The 20,383-nt window shown below is 38.5% G+C and overlaps 1 protein-coding gene across 6 annotated transcripts in view; it reads right to left on the minus strand.

Annotated features, from left to right (window-relative positions):
- Window positions 1–20,383, minus strand: part of bdg (bedraggled) — a 62,217-nt gene that overhangs the window by 39,008 nt on the left and 2,826 nt on the right. The window contains exon 1 of one of the 6 annotated variants that reach the window (XM_067772116.1): window positions 6,726–7,689. The exons of the other annotated variants lie outside the window; for them this stretch is intronic. The gene's annotated coding sequence lies outside the window, so the exon portion shown is untranslated. Of the gene's footprint in view, window positions 1–6,725; window positions 7,690–20,383 lie in introns of those variants that run through there. 6 annotated transcript variants of the gene reach the window in all.

A 20,383-nucleotide genomic window follows, 5' to 3' on the forward strand; every position in this document is an offset into this window, starting at 1 on the left:
ACGCCAGAAGGAAGTAGAAAGCCAACTTTGAGGCCTATTTAAATTTTCAGCTCAACCAAAAAAGCACGACAAATTGCAGTTGAGCCGAGGATGACACTGCACGACCACTCCGACGAACTGACTGGCAATGATGTTTTAATAAACTTAATGGAGATAACGACGAGGCTCCAGCTTACTCGGAGATTCTAAGAAGAGCGAACGCGATATCTCTGGTTCTTCCCTAAAAGAAGAACAAATTGAGGAAGCAGTGCCAGGACGTGACACTAACGGATTGCAACAACCCACATTGGCAGACGACTTCCGAGAGTTAAAGATCTGTAGAAGATATATAGAAGAAGTTGTGATTTATATCATGATTAGAAGGATTCGGGATAACCAAATAAAGCGTTATCATCATTCGAATCAGCGGAAGAGTATAATGGAGTTCAAAATCATGACCTGCAGCCATAACTCAATCTTAAAATTGCTAAAGGAGTTATATCAAAACTGCAAAAGCAAAGCCCAGGCATGCGGTTCGAGGCCGGGATATCAGAGCCCAAATATATTGATATTGGAAGGTGCTTCGCGCAACCCGACCAACGGAGGAGTATGGTTGAAAATGATTACTTTTACGTAAGTACTGCCGTCATTTGCATAGCCTCACCATGCATCTATGCACACGGGTCAAAGCAACGTTTGAACAACGCCCATGGCTCGCCTACATTGATACGAATTAGCGATGAAGGAGTAGAGTCAGTACTCAATCTTTCAACAAAGAGTGGGAATGAAAATCAGCAAAGCTTAACATAGCCAGAATTAACAGTTTATCTTTAGAGCAAACCCATTGAAAGTACTTGCCGGTACTAGCACCCATTGGTGCCACCCCGACTGCCTCATGAACGGTTTTCTTTAATGTTTAGAAGCTTGGGATCTGATGATTTAATCGCTTCTTAATCAACTGGGCTCATGAAATCTTATTTGCTGTATCTGCTAAGATTCAGCTCGATTTAACGCTTCATAAAATTCGTTGCCCCTGGATAAATCGCCCGTGATTCGCGCCATTTAAGCGCCTCGTCACCGCAACCAATGAATTTATTTTGGACCATCGGCATGAATCAAGTAAGACCATCAGCTCCTGGTCTATCAATAAAATATGCCATTTTCTTAAATGCTCTAAACTCGGCACAAAAAATCTTTTCACTGGAGCATACCTTGAATCATGCCTTTCTCATCATCTGATGCCGACTTCCAGAGTTACATCAGCTCATCCATCGCTAACGCGCAAGGTTAGAGAGAAATATCAACGTAGGCAACTGACTTGTTGCGATCCGTTCCATTCCATCCATTTTCCTTTTTGACATTTTTGTAAAACGCGACCCCGGCGAAATCCGGAACGCTCTCCGCGTTGTTGCTGTTGTTGTTGTGATAAGGATACTCCCCGAAGGCCTTGGGGAGTGTTATCGATGTTGATGGTCCTTTGCCGGATGCAGATCCGGTACGTTGCGGTACCAAGCCCGACCATCTCGGGAACGATTTGTTATGACCACGTGCGATCTTCTAGTCCATCACCCCCTCCCACCCCCTAGATCCACGAGGAGTTCGGGGTCGCCATAGCCTCGGCTGTTAATGAAACAGGATTCGGCACGGATAGGTAAGGTTGACAATTGGGTTTAAAGAAGCTATATATTGCGCTGGCAACCTGAAAGGGTTGCGCTACACAACCCTCTGAATCTGGTATTTTAGTCGCCTCTTACGACAGGCATACCTACCGCGGGTATATTCTAACCCCCAAACCCGCTCTCCGCGTATATTTTTGCCATCAAAACTTGTTCAGGAAAATTCATCTGACTTAGCAGATACCATTTGTAGTCGGCATAGTATGGTCAACTATTTGGCGAAAGACTATCGATAATGCATTAGTTGGGGATAAGAACCGTATGCTTCTCAGCAACCTTAACGCAACGACTATTTTCGGCACTAAAATTTGCCAGCCGCCTGTTGGGCGACAAAACCCATAAAATACAAGATAAAGCCTAACCGAAACCTTAAACTCTCAAGTTTAAATGACTATTAAATTAAAATTTGAGCCAAGAATGCAAAACAAGGAAGCTTTACTAGTTGGTTCTAAGTCGAAGAGCATATGGCGAGAAGCGGAGAAAGGAAAAGGATATTAGAAGGACTGGTATATGACGTGCGGGAGAGTGAGTGTGAAAGGGGAAAATATATGAAAAGGGCAGGCGATAGGGTACAAGAGCTATAGGGAAAGGAAAAGAACAGAAGTGAAATAAGGACAGGGAGACTATGACTCAAAAAATATTACAACACGTAACCGTTACAGCATAATAACAACACTATTTTATAGCAGAGTACAATATTTTCATTTGAGAGGTCAATTGTATGACTCACTGTAAGTGCATAACATAAATGTCATAGAACATACATACGTACTCATGTATGTATACATATGTACTCAATGTGTGTATTGAGATGCGCCAAAAGTATGGTTGGGCAGACAGAATCGACACACCGAGTTCAGTGAAACACGTTTAGATAACAAAGAGATACATATGCTTAGCAAATGCATACTCAATTGCACGTGGAAGCAGCATACACACATAGAAACATATGCGTACATGTGTGCGTTCTCAAATACGACATGAACGGAAAATGTTAAATGCTTGCAATGCAGAGGGGGAGATAAGAACAAAAAAAAACGGGAAAATATTAACAGGACCGCATGGTGTTAGCATATATGTACACATGTATATGTGGGTAATTCCATGTCGAGTTTTTCTGTGGAATGGAAGATTCCCAATTTGTACGAATTTCGGGCGAAACTTTGTTCATCAACTTTTCAAAAAAAAAAATATTTTCATTTTGAAGAGAAAAGAGTATTTGGTACTAGCGTTGCCAAATGTCCCGTATTGGCCGGGACATCCCGTATTTTTCACAAATTTTAAAATGTCCCGCCGGGAAATGCTATATCCCGGCATTTTCACAATATCAAAATTAATAAATTATAATCTGCTACGAAATATGGCCATATTTGCGGCTTCGATTGTATTCAGGTCATTAGCATATTGCGTGCAACTCTGTAAAGAAGAAAAAATCATCCCTACCTTGTGAATATTGTCAATGTTTGACATATCGCATACCTAAATATTCATTATGCATGGGGAAGTGTTGAGTTTTAAAATAAAGTTTAGAAAATGAATCCGTAGAATATTGAATTCGCATTAAACACAGTAATAATTATTAACCTGTTTCATAAAAATATTTGTTATAAATAAATGAGTTTAAAAAGTTTAGTTCTATCTAAAAATTATTTCGCCGAAATAAGTAACCCATACAAATATATAGGTGTTTCTTATTTTTCAAATGTCCCAGGAAATTTTCAAAAATCAAGGGAATTTGGCTCAAATTTGAGGTTTGTGCCGGGAACCAGAAATAAAAATCTGGCAACCCTATTTGGTACGCAGGGCTGCCGCATATTCTTAATTTAAAAGTATATGCTCTAAACTAGCTAAAGTTGTATGCAAAGGGTTTCTCATATTATATACTCTTTACCAGCTTAACAGCCATCGCTCAAATGTGAACAAAACTCACATTTCTCCATACCTTAGCACAAGCAGCAGTCGTTGCTCCCCAACCCGCCCAACAGAAGGTCCACGAGATGGGAAATGGTGAAAGAGACAGCATCCGGTTTCGTTAACAGAAGTAGCTCGCTATATTCGGGTGGGTATATTTTACTGTCGTTGTTGTTGTTGTTATTGTTGGTGCTGCTGTTGTTGTTGTTGTTGTAGCGATAAATACATTCCCCGAAAGTTTTTGGGAGTGTTATCGATATTTGTGGTCCTCTGTCGGATATAGATCCAGTGCGTTCCGGTAACAAGCACCATTAAGGTACCAGCACCATTAAGGTACCAGCCCGACCATTTCGGGAGCAATTTAATATGACCATATTACACCTTTGAGGCCATTCCAACCGCCCCCCCTCCCAGCCTAGTTCCATTAGGAACTTGGGGTCACCAGAGCCTTGCCTACTAAATGTGTGTATGATACATGCATATTTGTAACAGTATTCGCCTCGCGTAGATGAGGTTGCGGAAGCTGTGAATTGCGCTTATTAAACCCTTGAATCCCTGTGGTACTCGAAGACATCAACGGACACCAAGGTATATAGCACTAAAATTTATCGGCTAGTTTCTAAACAAAGAGATAATTCGACATTAAGTACGCTGAGCGACGACGTCCTCACTAGAAATCGTTACCTATCTTCTAATATCGAAGAGTAGGTTGTCACGTTTATTCTTCTCCTCTGGGCTGTAAGCTGGCTACATCATTTCAGATCGTAGAGTTCATATCGACTTCAATAAGGCTGACAGATTTTTACTTTGGTTAAAGTGGGCTACTTAATAATTATCTACTTACTTAATTGGCGCTTAGCCGTTCAAAAAATTTTCGCCGGCGAAAAAGTTTGTTTCGTGGCTTCTTTGCTGAGCTAATTGGCGCCACCTGGTCATTCGTGTAACATGCCGTAGTCACTGTGATTTAATTAGCTATTGCGTAGTTCCTTATCCACGGGTTATTACGGCAAGTGTATAGCGGAAATTCGTACAAATACATGGAAACTTAAACAAACAAATTTTAATTCGGATACCCGCGCATCAATGTCCTCAATTTGAGAGTTAAACGAGTTGCATATAAACAAAACTGTAACGAGTGGTAAGGGCACAAAGGATCTACCACAAGGCTTAGAAATAAAAGTTATGGTCAGCAATGGAAGGCGCTGTCGATACTGGAAGTACAAGAATCGTTGGGTGTTGGAACCTCGATCCAAGCATAGGTGCTCAGTAGAACTGTGAGCGATTCTGAATATTATGCGGGAGTTTTCTGATCTCCATTCACAGAAAGCATCGAGCTTAAATATAAACGCACCCTGAGGATTTTAGGTGATTTTGTTCGTTGGTTAGTAAGTCATACTAAATAGATTTTCAGCATTTGAGTTAATGACAGCATACATTCTCATAAAGGAACAAATTTTACAGGCAAACCTCATTAAGTCCATTTCAACATTTATAACTGGTTCCATACTTTTCTCCAAGACCAGGACAAAGAAATTGCATTTTAGAAAGTCGCTTTGTTTGAAGCCTCGCTTATTTGAGGCTTCAAAAAGAGCTCATTTCTGAGGCTTATGGCGCGGCTAAGTAGATTCAAAAGGAGTATACAAATGTTTTGGTTAGGTGGGGATGCGTTTTCATATCAGTCTCTCCATTTTTGAGTATCATTTAGTGCAATTTATTTGCAATTCCATTTCGTTTTACCCATATTTAAGATGGATTTGAGAAAGCTTAATATCTCAGTTTGACAGGCACACCTCATTAAGTCCATTTCAGCATTTATAACTGATTGCATACTTTTCTCCAAGACCAGCTTAAAGAAATCACATTACAGGATCTCGCTTTGTTTGAAGACTCGTTTATTTGAGGCTTCAAAAATAGCTCATTTGTGAGGCTTATGGTGCCGTTAAGTAGATTCTAAAGGAGTATACAATTATTTGGATTAAGTGGGAACGCGTTCACATATCAAGTCCTTCATTTTTGAGTATCATTTAGTGCAATTCCATTTCATTCCACTCATATTTAAGATGGATTTGTGAAAGACAATTCCATATTAAAAATGTACCTTAAGCATGAGAAAGCTGTACAAGGTTACTACAGATGCATTTGAGAGTTAACATTTGCAATTTCAAAGTTGGATTCGTTCTCGAATACATAAATTGAGATTGAACATAAACTCTTATTGATACTTTATACCCTGCAAAAAATTGTGCGATTAATCCCTAAAGAGATTGGTCCCCGATTGATCTCTTTTGTCTACATTTGGGCATAATTGATCCCCTTTAGTTCCTTTCGGGTACAGTTAGGATTAGTCAGTTTGATATCTATGTAACAAATTTTAAGAAATATTAAAAAGCCAGCAACGAAATGAGAAAAATAAAAAAGATTACAGGTGATTGAATCGTATTATTTAAGCAAAATGCGAAGCCCTAAGCCGAACCTGGAGTTAGGGTTAAATTTTCGGAGAATATTTTTTATTCCATTTTGAAAAGCGGGCGGAACAACTTACTTCAAATAGATTTTGTGGCTTGGCAAACCCTTCGATTGTGTTTCGGCCATGAAAAATACGACTGGCCTTATTCGAGTCCTTATAGACCCGAAAAGAGACTAGTCATCTTATGTTCCCATATGGGTACAAATGGGGTTTGGTTCTATTGATCCCTTTCGGGTATAAATGGGTACAATTAGTCTCTACATAGGACATGCTCAAACAAAAATAACAGTTCAACTCATACAAAGAGATCAAAACTAGCATTGGTCGCATACTCCTATACGACTCAACCCCGTTTCATCCTAGACTAATCGCATTTTTTGCAGGGTACATATAGAAAAGTTACAGTGTTCTTAACATGAGCGCGCATATAGATATGCAATATTCTGACAAAAAAAGGAAGCACCAGCGCTGTTTGGATTGTTCTGTTGGTCGAATTTGCCAGGAATGGCCCTTTAACATATTAAAACAGGCATACAATAAATAGGTATGTAGACTGATGGGCTGACACCAGATTTATTTTAAAAGCAGAAGAAAACCACTTAATATGAGATTCATATTGACATAAATTTGTAGGTATGTATGTTCATATGTATGTTAAAAATTATGTATTTCTATAGTTAAAATATACCTACAACATTAATGTGTGCGTGTGGCACGGTTTCAGATCGCTGTAATATTCAAATATACATACAAACAAACACAATTTACTACACATTTCACTTTATTTAACTGCACTTCTCAGCTTTTCGTTTCATTTCATTTGATTTCACTGCATTATGCTCTGAGCTGTTTTCGTATGCATTGTGCTAAGATCACCGATGATGGTGATAATGATTTTGCATTTACTGCAAACATATGTAAGTAAGCATTTACATACGTACATATATATATACGTGCATGCATATGCATATAAGCACTTAATACACGCTATGCACCTTTATTATTAAAAAAAAATGTTTTGTTTCTGATTTTTACAGTTTTTCTTTCTTTTTTTTTTTTGCTTTCTGAAATGTTTATATTTTTTGTTTCTTTTGAAAATCACATTTCACAAAATTTTCATTAACACACTTGAGCATTGACTTTCAGCCGAACTTAGTCACTGACCGTCATTACAGTCATTACTTAAGCACAATGCTCGCCAATAGCAGCACCTGGTTTTGTAGTGGATTGACTATTTATTTAGTAGACTTGTATGCACATAAGTGCACACATACATACCTACATACACATACACATTTATACATACATACCCAGCAAAAACTTGCATAAGCGGTTGTAAGCACTAAAGAATACTGGTTTCACTCATGATAGATAAATCTTAGGTTAGGTTAGTTTAGGTTGCGAGGGCTGAGCTGAACACTATAGTAACAGCTCACTACTTAGGCCACCAATGGGCCCATTGTAATACCCTATACGGTCTCAAAGAGGACCCCTATCCTGGCTAAGGCGGGTCAAACCACTTCGTGGAATTTATGTCTTTTGCTAGAGCCTTGACTTCGTAGCTAGAGACCTCAGCAAGGTCATGTAGAAAAGGTTTACCAAGGATGGCCAATCTACGCCTACTAAGCGCTGGACAATGACAGAGAAAGTGCTGGACACTCTCCTCCTCCTCTGTACATCTGCAGCTGCGAAAATAGTCGAAGGTCGCTACCCCCATTCCAGCACCATGCGTGCCCATTAAACAATGCCCTGTTAGAAGCCTTATCAGGGACGATAGAACTGATTCGTTTAAAATCAGAAGCGCTCTTGTGCGCCCCTTGTCATATGAGGGTCAGGTTAGCCTGGATGTCTCACACGATGATATGGCTGACCATAGTCCATTTGCAATTCTTATAGCGCTTGTGTTCACACGAAGCCTGAAAGTGGCCATGGGTATACCTACCGAATCATTTCCCGGAAGGATATGGTCGGTGGTGCCTCTTCTGGCCAGCTCGTCTGCTCTGCAGTTGCCTTCAAGGGATCCCATGTACCCATATAAGGCTGATACTGAAGTTCTGAGCCATCTCGTTAAGAGATCTGCGGCATTCAGTGACCGAATTTGCGTTGTCGGCGAATGAATCCAGGGCCTTTAATGCGGCCTGGCTGTCTGAGGAAATAAAAACCCGTTTACCATCCTTAGGCATAGACCCGAGATGATTCACAGCCCTGTGTATTGCCAGCATTTCCGCTTGGTAAACACTACAGTGATCTGGTAGGCGAAAAGAGACCTCTAGACCCAGATCCAGTGAAAAGAGGCCTGCTCCCACCTTCGCGTCAAGCTTAGAACCATCCGTGAATATGTTGATGGCACCCGGTACCGTATGTTGTCTGGTATTCCAGTCTTGCCGCGATTAGATTAATCTTAGAATACGATAAATAATGTACACCGTACACCTTAAAATAATGCCACAAATAAGCCTTATCTTCAAAGTAAATAAAAATAAAACAAGTAAAGACGGGCGGTACCTTATTTGAACAATCGGTTGTATGGGATACATAGCATTTATACGACCGATCTCTATGATTTTTTTAGAGAACAATGAATGCTCTATACGTAAACCATTCGGTGAAATTTTAAGCTTCTAGCTGTTAAAATGGTGTAGAAATTGCGAAAAGTTTCTTATCTGAACAATCCGTTGTAGGGGACATATGCTATATATACGACCGATCTCTTCGAAATTTTCAGACAACAATACTTGCTATCTACGAAAGCATACGGTGGATATATGAAGCTTCTAGCTGTTAAGATGAGGCAGTAATTACGAAAAGCTTCTTATCTTAACAATTCGGTTGGGGGGATATATGCTATATATACGACCGATCTCATTCATTTTTTCAGACAACAATATATATAATATACGAAAACAGAAGGTGAAGTTTGAAGCTTCAATCTGATAAATTGAGGAAGATATGATAAAAATCCTCTTTTCTGAAAAATCTGTTGTTTGGGGGATATACATATGCTATAGTGGTCTGATCCGGCCGGTTCCGACAAATGTCTAATCGAACAGCTAAATATACCCGCTCACTAAATTTTATCAATATATGTATCTCAAAAATTGAGGAACTGGTTTGCATAGGAACAGACAGACGGACAGGCGGTCATGGCTAAATTAACTCAACTCTTCATCCTGACCATTTCGGTATACTTATTGGTGGGTCTGTCTCTTCTCCTTTAAGGACCTACAATTTTGAGATTCGTGACGCAGTTAATATGTATACCATTTAATTTTCATGAAAGTTATAATAAACGTTGCCCAAACTTAAACGGGATACATGATAAATAGAACACAGCTTAAGTCGATGTAATATTTTTAAGGAAACTTGATTTTCTTTTTATTTTTCTTATGCCATACTACTCCTTATGCTACCTGGCTCAGCTATAAATCTTATAAAATAACGTCGCTAAATGTCTACGTGTACGTCCATCACTTCACACAGAATGCTGCGATTTTAAAATCGTTTTTTTTTTTTCATTTGAAATCTTAGTTTTGTCGCATGGACATTTTCAATATAATTTGAAGGTATATATTACAGAGACGTGGAAAATTGCCAAAATGTAGTAAAAAAATCATACAATTTTTGTTTACACAGCTATGCTCACAAACGGATGGATCGATTTTATTAAATATTTCTTATTTCTTCTTTACAGTAAAACTTTGTTGAGATATTTACCTTCGTTCTGCATTAAAAAATATTATTTAATTATTTTCTATTATGAGCAACGTGTGTTTGTTCGCTGTGATCTGTACGAGCAAACTAGCTTTGAGTCGGACATTCAGATCACATTATGCGTTATGTATGTTGAAAGCCAGCATCCGCTAGCGTTACTTAACTTCGGGAGTACATTTATAGGTATGTATAGATGTATGTGTGCATTTTCATTTCAGAACAGCTTGACATGTGTATGTATGTATGTACATAAATGGTTTAGAACGTTAACATCTCTTGAAAAATACTCTTTCTAAGCATTTTGTTAAAATTCGTAAACAAAAATTCTATTTTTGGGTATGTTTGTATGTGTATGCCAATGTTTGTGCACTAAGGAGATTTAATCTATCTATCTCTATACATATAAAGGAGGACCTAGATTAGTATTTACGACACTTTTTTCCGGGAAATGGACCAGGGACCGACTAAGTCTTTGACTGAGACTGGGGCTAGGATTAGAACTGGGACTGGGACTTTGATCTGGAACCGTAACTTGAACTGGGAGTGGGAATTAGGGATGGAGAAGAATAAGAACCAGACAGAAGAGAAAAGAGGGAACGAGAAAGAGACTGAAAAAGAGATAGAAAGATAGGGATAGAGGGAGCGGAAAAGAAGCGAGGGAAAAGGCGGAGAGGGAAAAAGAGACGCATAGAAAGAAAAAAGGCAGAGGAAGGAGTGAATAAAAGAACAAGAAAAATGGTGAGAGAGGGGGAGGGAGAGTAAGAGGTAGGTTAGGTTAGGTTGAAGTGGCCGGTCCATGAGGACCTCACATATATTCAATGAGTCCGTAGTGTTACCGAAGTCTGTTTAACGACCAGACTGGAAACCCAGGGGCGGATCGTGACATTGTGGGGCCCTGAACTAATGTTATTTGGGGCCCTGTTTTCTATGGTGATGCAGTATATAGTTATCAGAAAAAAATCAGCTTATAGAAACATTTATTTATCAAAACAAATATGACTATAAAGAATATTAAATTACAAATCAACCTTTCTGCATTTTCGTGTAGCGAATTCCCTTATTTGCTCATCAACTGCTAAATCCTTTGTTAGATCGCAATTTATAGAAAATAGATAAATGATTAAGTCGATCGTTCGACATTGTTGTCCTATACTTATTTTCAATATATGACATCCTGGAGAAAGAGCGCTCCGCTTCGCAGCTGTTGATGGGCAACGTCAAAAAAATTTTTTAAATGGTGTAACAATTAGGAAATACACCAACAAGTTCCTTTTCATAGATAGGCTTATAAATTTCACTGGAAGAGGTGTAGCAGTCTGATTTAGATTGTAGTTAATATGATTTTAATTGAATGCATTCATTTACTAAATTTTCGTCTACGTCATCTGAATAATATTTTACAATATTGCGTACACTTTCCAGATCCACGCTTTCCTGGTTTTTATTCTGCAAATCCATAAAAAAATTAAATTTTTTGCTGGTTGTCTCATAGACTTGTAAACGTCGCTGTAATTTTTTAGCTTTCTCTTTGTACTCTTTTAGCTTCTGATCTGAATGCTGTCTTATGTTTTACACGAACTCTTTCAAAGAAACAATTAATTTATTGCTTTCGCAAATATTTAAGCCAGGGCTCTGTATTTTTTTATTTACTACATGAAATCTCTCCAAAATTTCTTCCCAAAATGTGATCAAAATTGCAAATGATAGTTTCGCCAGTTTATTAAATAAATTTCGTGCCTCTTTTCTGAAATCAGCTTTCTCATCTTCATTTTCGCTAAAAGTTTTTAAAATTTTCATAATTTCAGAAAAATGATTTTTTAAAGCTTTGACATATGGTTTGGCTTAAAGTTTTTAAAGTAAGTAAAGATGGAAAGAAAACAACTTGCAACTTTAACACATTCTTCACCAACTAGGTCAAGGGAATGTACAGCACATGGTACATAATCCGCACTTTTATTTTTTTTTTAATTAATGCTTGGACACCTTTGTACTGACCGGACATATTGGCTGCGTTGTCATAAGACTGTCCCCTACAATTATCCAGTATCAGCCCCTTTTTTTCTAAAAAGTCTTGTAGAATATTAAATAAGTGTAAACCAGTATGACTACTAATTTTGATTAACGAGACACATCTTTCGTACACATTTCCCTGAAAACAGTATCGTAATACAATAGCAAGTTGGTCATTGTGAGACAGATCTGGAGTTCAATCCATCACGATTGAATAATACTTTTTGTCGTCGCTATTTGTTTGACTTATAATTTGTTTCACTATCTGTTTGCCCATAATATCACTAACTTCCTCATATACTGTTTTTGATAAGTACGATACTGTCGATTTCGGTCGCAGCTCTCGTTGTTCAATATGTTCCCGAATGAATGGGTCAAACTCTGCCGAGAGATCCAGAGCTCCCATTAAATTACCATTATGTGGTGAACCAAATACTTCTTCGGAACCTCTAAATACTAAGCCTCTTATACTCAAAAATTGTATCACTCCAATAACCGTTTCATGGCATTATGATAGTACTCTGTTTCTTTCTTTGATTGATCCTGGAGCTGCTTATCTACAACAAACTTATTTTCTTTTCGTGTCAGCCAAGCTAACATAGAAATTTTATGTTCATTAGAATTTTCGTGATTTTCTAAAGACGTTCCAATGTGTTTCCAAACAGGAAATCCCGTTTAAACGGTTCTGGCCGTCTAGTGTTTGTAGTAGTAAAATAATGTGGTAGTAAAATATCAGTGCGTCTTGTGTGGCATTCGTCTTTTATTTTTACTGGTGGCTGGGGGCCCTTCGCATCCACGGAGCCCTGGGCTGAAGATCAAAAAGCCATTAGGTAGATCCGCCTATGTGGAAACCCCTATCAAAACCCAGAACCTATGTATGTTATAAAATAACTCCGTCCTCTTGGCAAATACTAGAAGCTTTTTAGGACCCACGCCACTTGCTGCATTTAGATCTGAGAGCTGTATCACTCCTAATAGAGAGTAAGAGGATAAAACTTTTTTAAACCTTTTACAGGTACACCAAAATTAGGGCAGAACAACATCTGCTGGGTTTGCTAGTAAAACTTATAATCAGGTTATTGTACTGGATGTTTAACCTTATTATAACGCCTTATGTAAGACTGATTTTTAGTGGATTATAAGCCTTACATATAACGTACAAGTGCAGCAAGCAGCACCATATGTTAAGGTATAATGGAAGTCTGATTTGATTTGGTCCATAAGCCTTAAAATAAGGTTATTATATTCTACCTAATGGCTTATAGTTATTCCTTATGTAAGCCTTATTATACTCAGTTGAGCAGAGCTCACAGAGTATATTAACTTTGATAGGATAACGGTTGGTTGTACAGGTACAAAGGAATCGAGATAGATATAGACTTCCATATATCAAAATCATCAGTATCGAAAAAAAATTTGATTGAGCCATGTCCGTCCGTCCGTCCGTCTGCCCGTTAACACGATAACTTGAGTAAATTTTGAGGTATCTTGATGAAATTTGGTATGTAGGTTTCTGGGCACTCATCTCAGATCGCTATTTAAAATGAAAGATATCGGACTATAACCACGCCCACTTTTTCGATATCGAAAATTTCGAAAACCCGAAAAAGTCCGATAATTCATTACCAAAGACGGATAAAGCGATGAAACTTGGTAGGTGAGTTGAACTTATGACGCGGAATAGAAAATTAGTAAAACTTTGGACAATGGGCGTGGCACCGCCTACTTTTAAAAGAAGGTAGTTTAAAAGTTTTGCAAGCTGTAATTTGACAGTCGTTGAAGATATCATGATGAAATTTGGCAGACACATTACTCCTATTACTATATATGTTCTTAATAAAAATTAGCAAAATCGGATGACGAACACGCCCACTTTTAAAAAAATTGTTTTTAAGTCAAATTTTAACAAAAATTTAATATCTTTACAGTATATAAGTAAATCATATCAACATTCGACTTCAGTAATGATATGGTGCAATAAAATACAAAAATAAAAGAAAATTTCAAAATGGGAATGGCTCCGCCCTTTTTTGATTTAATTTGTCTAGGATACTTTTAATGTCATAAGTCGAACAAAAATTTACCAATCCGTGTGAAATTTGGTAGGGGATTAGATTCTAGGACGATAACTGTTTTCTGTGTAAAAGGGCGCAATCGGTTGAAGCCACGCACAGTTTTTATACACAGTCGACCGTCTGTCCTTCCGCTCGGCCGTTGAGCAAAAATCGATATATCTTTACTAAACTCAGTTCACGTACTTATCGGAACTCACTTTGTATTGGTGTAAAAAATGGCCGAAATCCGACTATGACCACGCCCACTTTTTCGATATCGAAAGTTACGAAAAATGAAAAAAATGCCATAATTCTATACCAAATACGAAAAAAGGGACGGAACATGTTAATTGGATTGGTTTATTGACGCAAAATATAACTTTAGAAAAAAACTTTGCAAAAAAATGAAAAAGTTCTGCAGGGCGAAATCAAAATCCCTTGGAATCTTGGCAGGAATACTGTTCGTGGTATTACATATATAAATAAATTAGCGGTACCTGACAGAAGATGTTCTGGGTCACCCTGGTCCACCTATAGAACTAAGACCACACCATTTTAAAATACTCATTAACACCCTTCATTTGATACCCATATCGTACAAACAAATTCTAGAGTCAGCAGTGGTCCACCTTTATGGCGAAATCCCCAAATGGCGTCAACCCATAGAACTATGGCCTAATCCCTCTTAATATACTCTTTAATACCTTCCATTTGATACACATAGCATACAAACACATTCCAGGGTTACCCTAGGTTCCTTTCCTACATGGTGATTTTCCTTTATTTTGTCTCCATAGTTCTCAGCTGAGTATGTAATGTTCGGTTACACCCGAACTTAGCCTTCCTTACTTGTTTTATATAGGCGTTATACATAATGTTATCGCTAAGATAATTCCTCTGTCTGATGACATAAGTACAGAAAAATTAGGAGTATTATAAGTATTACGCCATACAACTCATATTCGTTATAGAATTAAGGTCCGATACCATAAGCCTTTTGGTCATATTAAATAAGCCTTATATAAGTTTCAAATTTTTTGGGTACACAAATACATGTATGCATTACAAAGTGGTTACTGCCTATTTGGGGACAACACGTTTACGTTGCTATAGAAATTGGTGTGGCGGTGCACAACAGAAAATCACAAAAAAAACCAATTAATTGTAAAAAAGTGTGATGAGGAGAAAGGGTAGAAAAGGCTTAAATACAAATTATGTTCGTATAACATAATCTTTTTAAAAAAATGGGTATATAGTGCTATATACTACTCATATACGTACACATGTAAATATTTGCATCAATTTAAATTTATATTTACTTAAATTCTTTTTACTTTTGGGCATTTGCAGGACAATAAAGGCTTCCACTATTTGTGAGGCCCTCAGTGGATGACGAGTACTGAGTACAAGGCAAGAGTCGTGGCTTTTGCAGTGTTATATAAGCTTCGACACATTTGCAGAAAAAAACTGAATATTTCTTCTTTTAGTTCCATTTGGTTTTTCAAAGTCATTCCAAGGTCAACTTAAAGATTATAATTCAGAATCAGTCCGGATGTTTAAATTTGTGAATCGATTCCTTCGTTAATTATGAACTCCTACTGTACGCTGAACGCTGTTGACCACCGTTCGAAAAAAAAGTTGCTCAAGGTCACCCCTAAATTTGAACCACTTTCTACACGAAAAAATGCCTCAGTAGGTACCAAGCACTCGTGAAGTTCGGATCTGTGTTATAAAATAACTGCGTCATTTTGGCGGTCACCGTGGTGTGATGGTAGCGTGCTCCTCCTACCACACCGTATGCCCTGGGTACACACCCCAGGCAAAGCAACATCAAAATTTTAGAAATAAGGTTTTTCAATTAGAAGAAAATTTTTCTAAACGGGGTCGCCCCTCGGCAGTGTTTGGCAAGCGCTCCGGGTGTATTTCTGCCATGAAAAGCTCTCAGTGAAAACTCATCTGCCTTGCAGATGCCGTTCGGAGTCGGCATAAAACATGTAGGTCCCGTCCGCCCAATTTCTAGGGAAAAGCAAGAGGAGCACGACGCAAATTGGAAGAGAAGCTCGGCCTTAGATCTCTTCGGAGGTTATCACGCCTTAATTTTTTTTTTCATTTTGGCAAATACTAGAAACTTTCCCGGACCAACGCTACTTACTGCTTCTAGATCTGAGCTGAAATCTTAGCTTGGCGGGCGCTGTACGAGCACAAAACGTACTCGATCATTGCCTTCTTTAACCCGCACTGCCATAGAGGAGCACGTCTAGAAAATATTTTTAAATAAATGCAGCTCACACAGGGATTGAATTTAAGTCCCAACGGAGGCAACTTTACTAAAAATAAGTAGTTTCGGAGTTTTCAAGGATAGCTTCATCGTCTTCTTATCGGCTAAGTTATGGAATTATTGTGGGCTTATTATAGGAAGCAAAATTATCGTCGAGCTATTGAACCCACGCCTTTCCTGCTTGGTCGATCATGGGAACCTCTCGCCTTCGCTCAATCTAATCTCGCCCATTCTAATTGGGACGTCTACGGAGCAAGCTTCGATGGATGCTCCCCTTTTGCTAGTTAATCTGCTTTTTCATTCCCATCTATACCCATATGCCCTGGGACCTAATAGAGATGTATGCTTCTCCCTGTCCCGATTCTCTCCAGAGACTGCTTAAACTCTAACACGCATTTAGATGATGTGCTATGCGAGATTATTGCCTTAATTGCTGCTTGACTGTCAATATAAAAGTTAACACGGTTGCAGCTTAAGCTATTCTCTTCCAAGGTTTCTACTGTCTTGGTTACGGCAACTATTTCCACTTGGAAAACGCTACGGTAATCCGGCAGCCTGTGGGATTTGTTTATTTCCGGAGCAGCACAGTATACCGCAGACCCTACTTCTTCCACTACTTTGGAACCATCTGTGTACACATGTATCGCCGCGTCCCGCCATTTGAGCACCCTTGCCCCAACCGTCCACCTCTATTGTGGCCTTAAGAACGCCCTCGAAGCGCAGATAGGGAATCAGGTAGTCTGTGATTGATGACGCAATGCTACTATGGCCGTATGGTCGGCGCTCAAGCTGCCCTGAGGCACCGAGCCTGGTTTCAGTTGTTAACGCTATGTTCTTTGCTACCAGGTCTACAGGTGGAATGTGCAGAATGGCATACAGTGCAACCATTGGGATTGTTTTCAGGGCTCCCATAATTCTAAGCATTGATAGTCCGCATGCCCCCTCTAATTTTTTGAGGTAGGTTGTTTTTTGCTATACATAACCTACAAATTAAATTTTAGTTTTCAAGTCAAAAGATAAGGGAAAACAGGAACGAAAAGTACCAGTGCTTCGTTCAAGAAGAAGCATACGGAAATTACAGATGTGATACGGTCAGTAATAACAGCGAGGCACATAGGTGGTTTTAGCCAATAGGCGTGAGAGTAGGCATAGAGCTCAGACTCATACGTATTCGATATAGCTAATTTTTTAATCCCAGATATAATTGCGCCGGCCTTGGCAGTGTCCATAATATCGCTAAATCCAACTCATATTGTCGGAAAGAAGCAACCACCAATCCAGCAAACCCTTTTGAGTGGATAGCCCTTCAAAAGATGAAAGGGGTCCTACACACAAAAAAAGTGTCCATACTATCGCTAAATCCAATTCATATTGTCGGAAAGAAGCAACCACCAATCCAGCAAACCCTTTTTAGTGGATAGCCCTTCAAAAGACGAAAGGGGTCCTACACACGGAAAAAAGTGTCCATACTATCGCTAAATCGAACTCATATTTTCGAAAAGAAGTAACCAACAATCCAGCAACCCTTTGGTGCACAAGTCATTGGCTTGAATATTACACACTGTGACGAATGTTGACATTACTAAGATGTTAGTAAATAAATGCCAACAACAATAAAGCAAGCTGTCACTCTTGTGTACATGAACAAATCAATCATTATTTACACACATATATACAAGGCAACGAAGAGATACTCACAAACACATGTAATCATCAGCCGAAGTTCTTACTCACACATACACACGCATATAACTAATTACCAAGCAGGAGATACAAGAGTTCTATAAGGTGAAACGTCTAGACCTTTGGAGAAATATGAGGGCGAGGCAACAGAGAGTATAAAAGCAGCGCAAGCTGAGTAATAACCAATCAGTTTGATTTAAACACGCAATTAGTTGTGAAGTATAAGTATTATTGTGAAGTACTCTCAAAGTAGTCTAATAAAGACCATTTTACATTACTGAATATTGGAGTTATTTATTCGACAATTTAGCAATTCGAACGTTTGCAGAAGGTATAAAATAAGCGGAATATCGCCAGAATGCGTTACAATACCTTTAGGCGTACCTAGTAGACTTCAAGCGTTAATGTGTCAACGTCTACCTAGAATTAGAATCCAGCCGTTGTTACATAATTTCCGCATAAAACTAGTATTATGATCAATTTATGACTCTTTCTAAAAATACAAATCGAAAAATCCAATACCCACTACAACAACAATGCCAATTTTAATATGTTCTTTAATTTGCAAATTTACACTTTTGAACCCAATTAAATGTAGTTAAGCGAATGGAATGAGAAATTTAAAAGTCACAATTGCAAAGGAAAATAAAGTGTCATGACTATTTGCGCATTCGCTTTGTTTTTTTATTGAATTAAATGTTTGAGGTAACACTTCGGGAATATTTATTTATTTATTTTAGAAAGTCAATTGGGTTGAAAATTTTAAATTGCAATAAAAACGAATGAACAAAAATTCTGAAAGGGAATATTTTTGGCATTCTTGGTAGATTAAAACTGTTTATGCACCAGCTGGGCTGTTACACCTCAGTACTGGGTGCTCTTATGACGAGATTCTTGTCTCATCGACAGCAACACTTCCGGAGAGATCACTCTACAATAAACGCCATTGCAGAAGTTATAAACGCAGTCAAGAAAGCCGAGACTGCATCCACCGAGCAAGACCGGTGGGCTTGCTGGTCACGCATGGTACGATATGCTTGAGGCATTAGAACACTATTTCAGGGTACCTCAATACCTGCCCGAAAATCTGAGCAACTTCTTGAGAGACCGGTATATTACGTACGAAACCACTTAAGGTCAAATAAAGGTTAAGATACTAGACGGCGGAGCCCAGACTTCGGTACTAAGTCTTCTTCGATTGAACATGCCAGAAAGTACATTCCTAGCTGCTTTTGCTGACGACGTGGCAGCTGTCAAAACAGCACAAAGGTGCGAGCTGGCGCAGCTTAAACTAAACCAGGTGATGCGCATTGTTAACAGATGGATAGTCGAATACGGCCTTCAGCTGGCAACAGCAAAAAACGGAGATTGTCATCCTTACTCATTAACAAGATGGTTGGGGAACAGCTAACAAAAACACGCACTTTAACAACGAATTAGCTGGGGATGAAACTAGACAGCAAGCTCAGCGAATCGAATCGCCCTCATCTCGGCACAACGCAGAGGGGTGCTGCGAATAGCTTGGGCTTACGGCACGCTCGCCGGCTTAAGCTGAGAGAATACTGGATTCGATGCTGACAAGAACAGTAGAGCAATAACAACGTGGGAAAGTAGATCAGATAACTAATTCCTGAACTGAACCCATGATTGAGGGGACAACACGGGCGCGTCGACTTTTACCTGACTCAATTCCTAACCGAACATAGTTACTTCAGCAAATATTTCGACAGAATGGACAAGGTTGAAAGGCTGAACTGTCTGTGCGGAAATATTGTGGAAAATTGGACAATGCACATCTCACCTTCTTCGAGTGCAAGCACTTCGGCGAACAGCGGAGGAGGGCAACAGAGAAACTTAACAACCTATCTATATCTAGGCAATGTCATAAATAACTGGGCCTACCGAAACGACAGATGGGATATGGTCAGCATAGATGTGAGGCATACACTTCTCAGCAAAGATGAAGATGGATGCCTAGCTCATCAGCGTGAGAGTAGTCATAGAGTTCACATAGCACGCTGAACGCGGTCCCAGGTAAGGGCAATCGCGTGAGACGTGAGAGCTCAGGTTTTAGTGGTTAGCCCTTTATGGAAGACGGGAGTGCTATACTCTATCCTAAACTATACCATACACTAAAACCTACCGTATTACAGTCTTTTATTGGCAACAGAGAGTGCGTTTGCAATTATTTGATAAAAATAAAGATAAAGATAAAATAAAGATAAGATAGAGATGAAGATGAAGATAAAGATAAAGATTAAGATTAAGATAAAGATTAAGATAAAGATAAAGATATAGATAAAGATAAAGACTAAGATTAAGATTAAGATAAAGACTAATATAAAGATAAAGATAAAAATAAAGATAAAGATAAGGACGAAAATAAAATTAAAAATATTCTAAAAACTTCAAAATTTAAAAAAAGTTTATGTCAGCTGCATTTGTATGACTATTGATACGCCTCGTTATTCTAAGATATCTATTGAACAAACAGATGCCTACGAAGTGGGCAGCTAAATTATACTGAATAATAATAGCATTTATATATTTGTATGTACATATGTATCTATACCTATTTGTATATAGTTGCAAATTTGCATGCTTTTAATGAATT

Source organism: Eurosta solidaginis, chromosome 3 (assembly GCF_040869045.1).
Source record: "Eurosta solidaginis isolate ZX-2024a chromosome 3, ASM4086904v1, whole genome shotgun sequence".
NCBI lineage: Eukaryota > Metazoa > Arthropoda > Insecta > Diptera > Tephritidae > Eurosta > Eurosta solidaginis.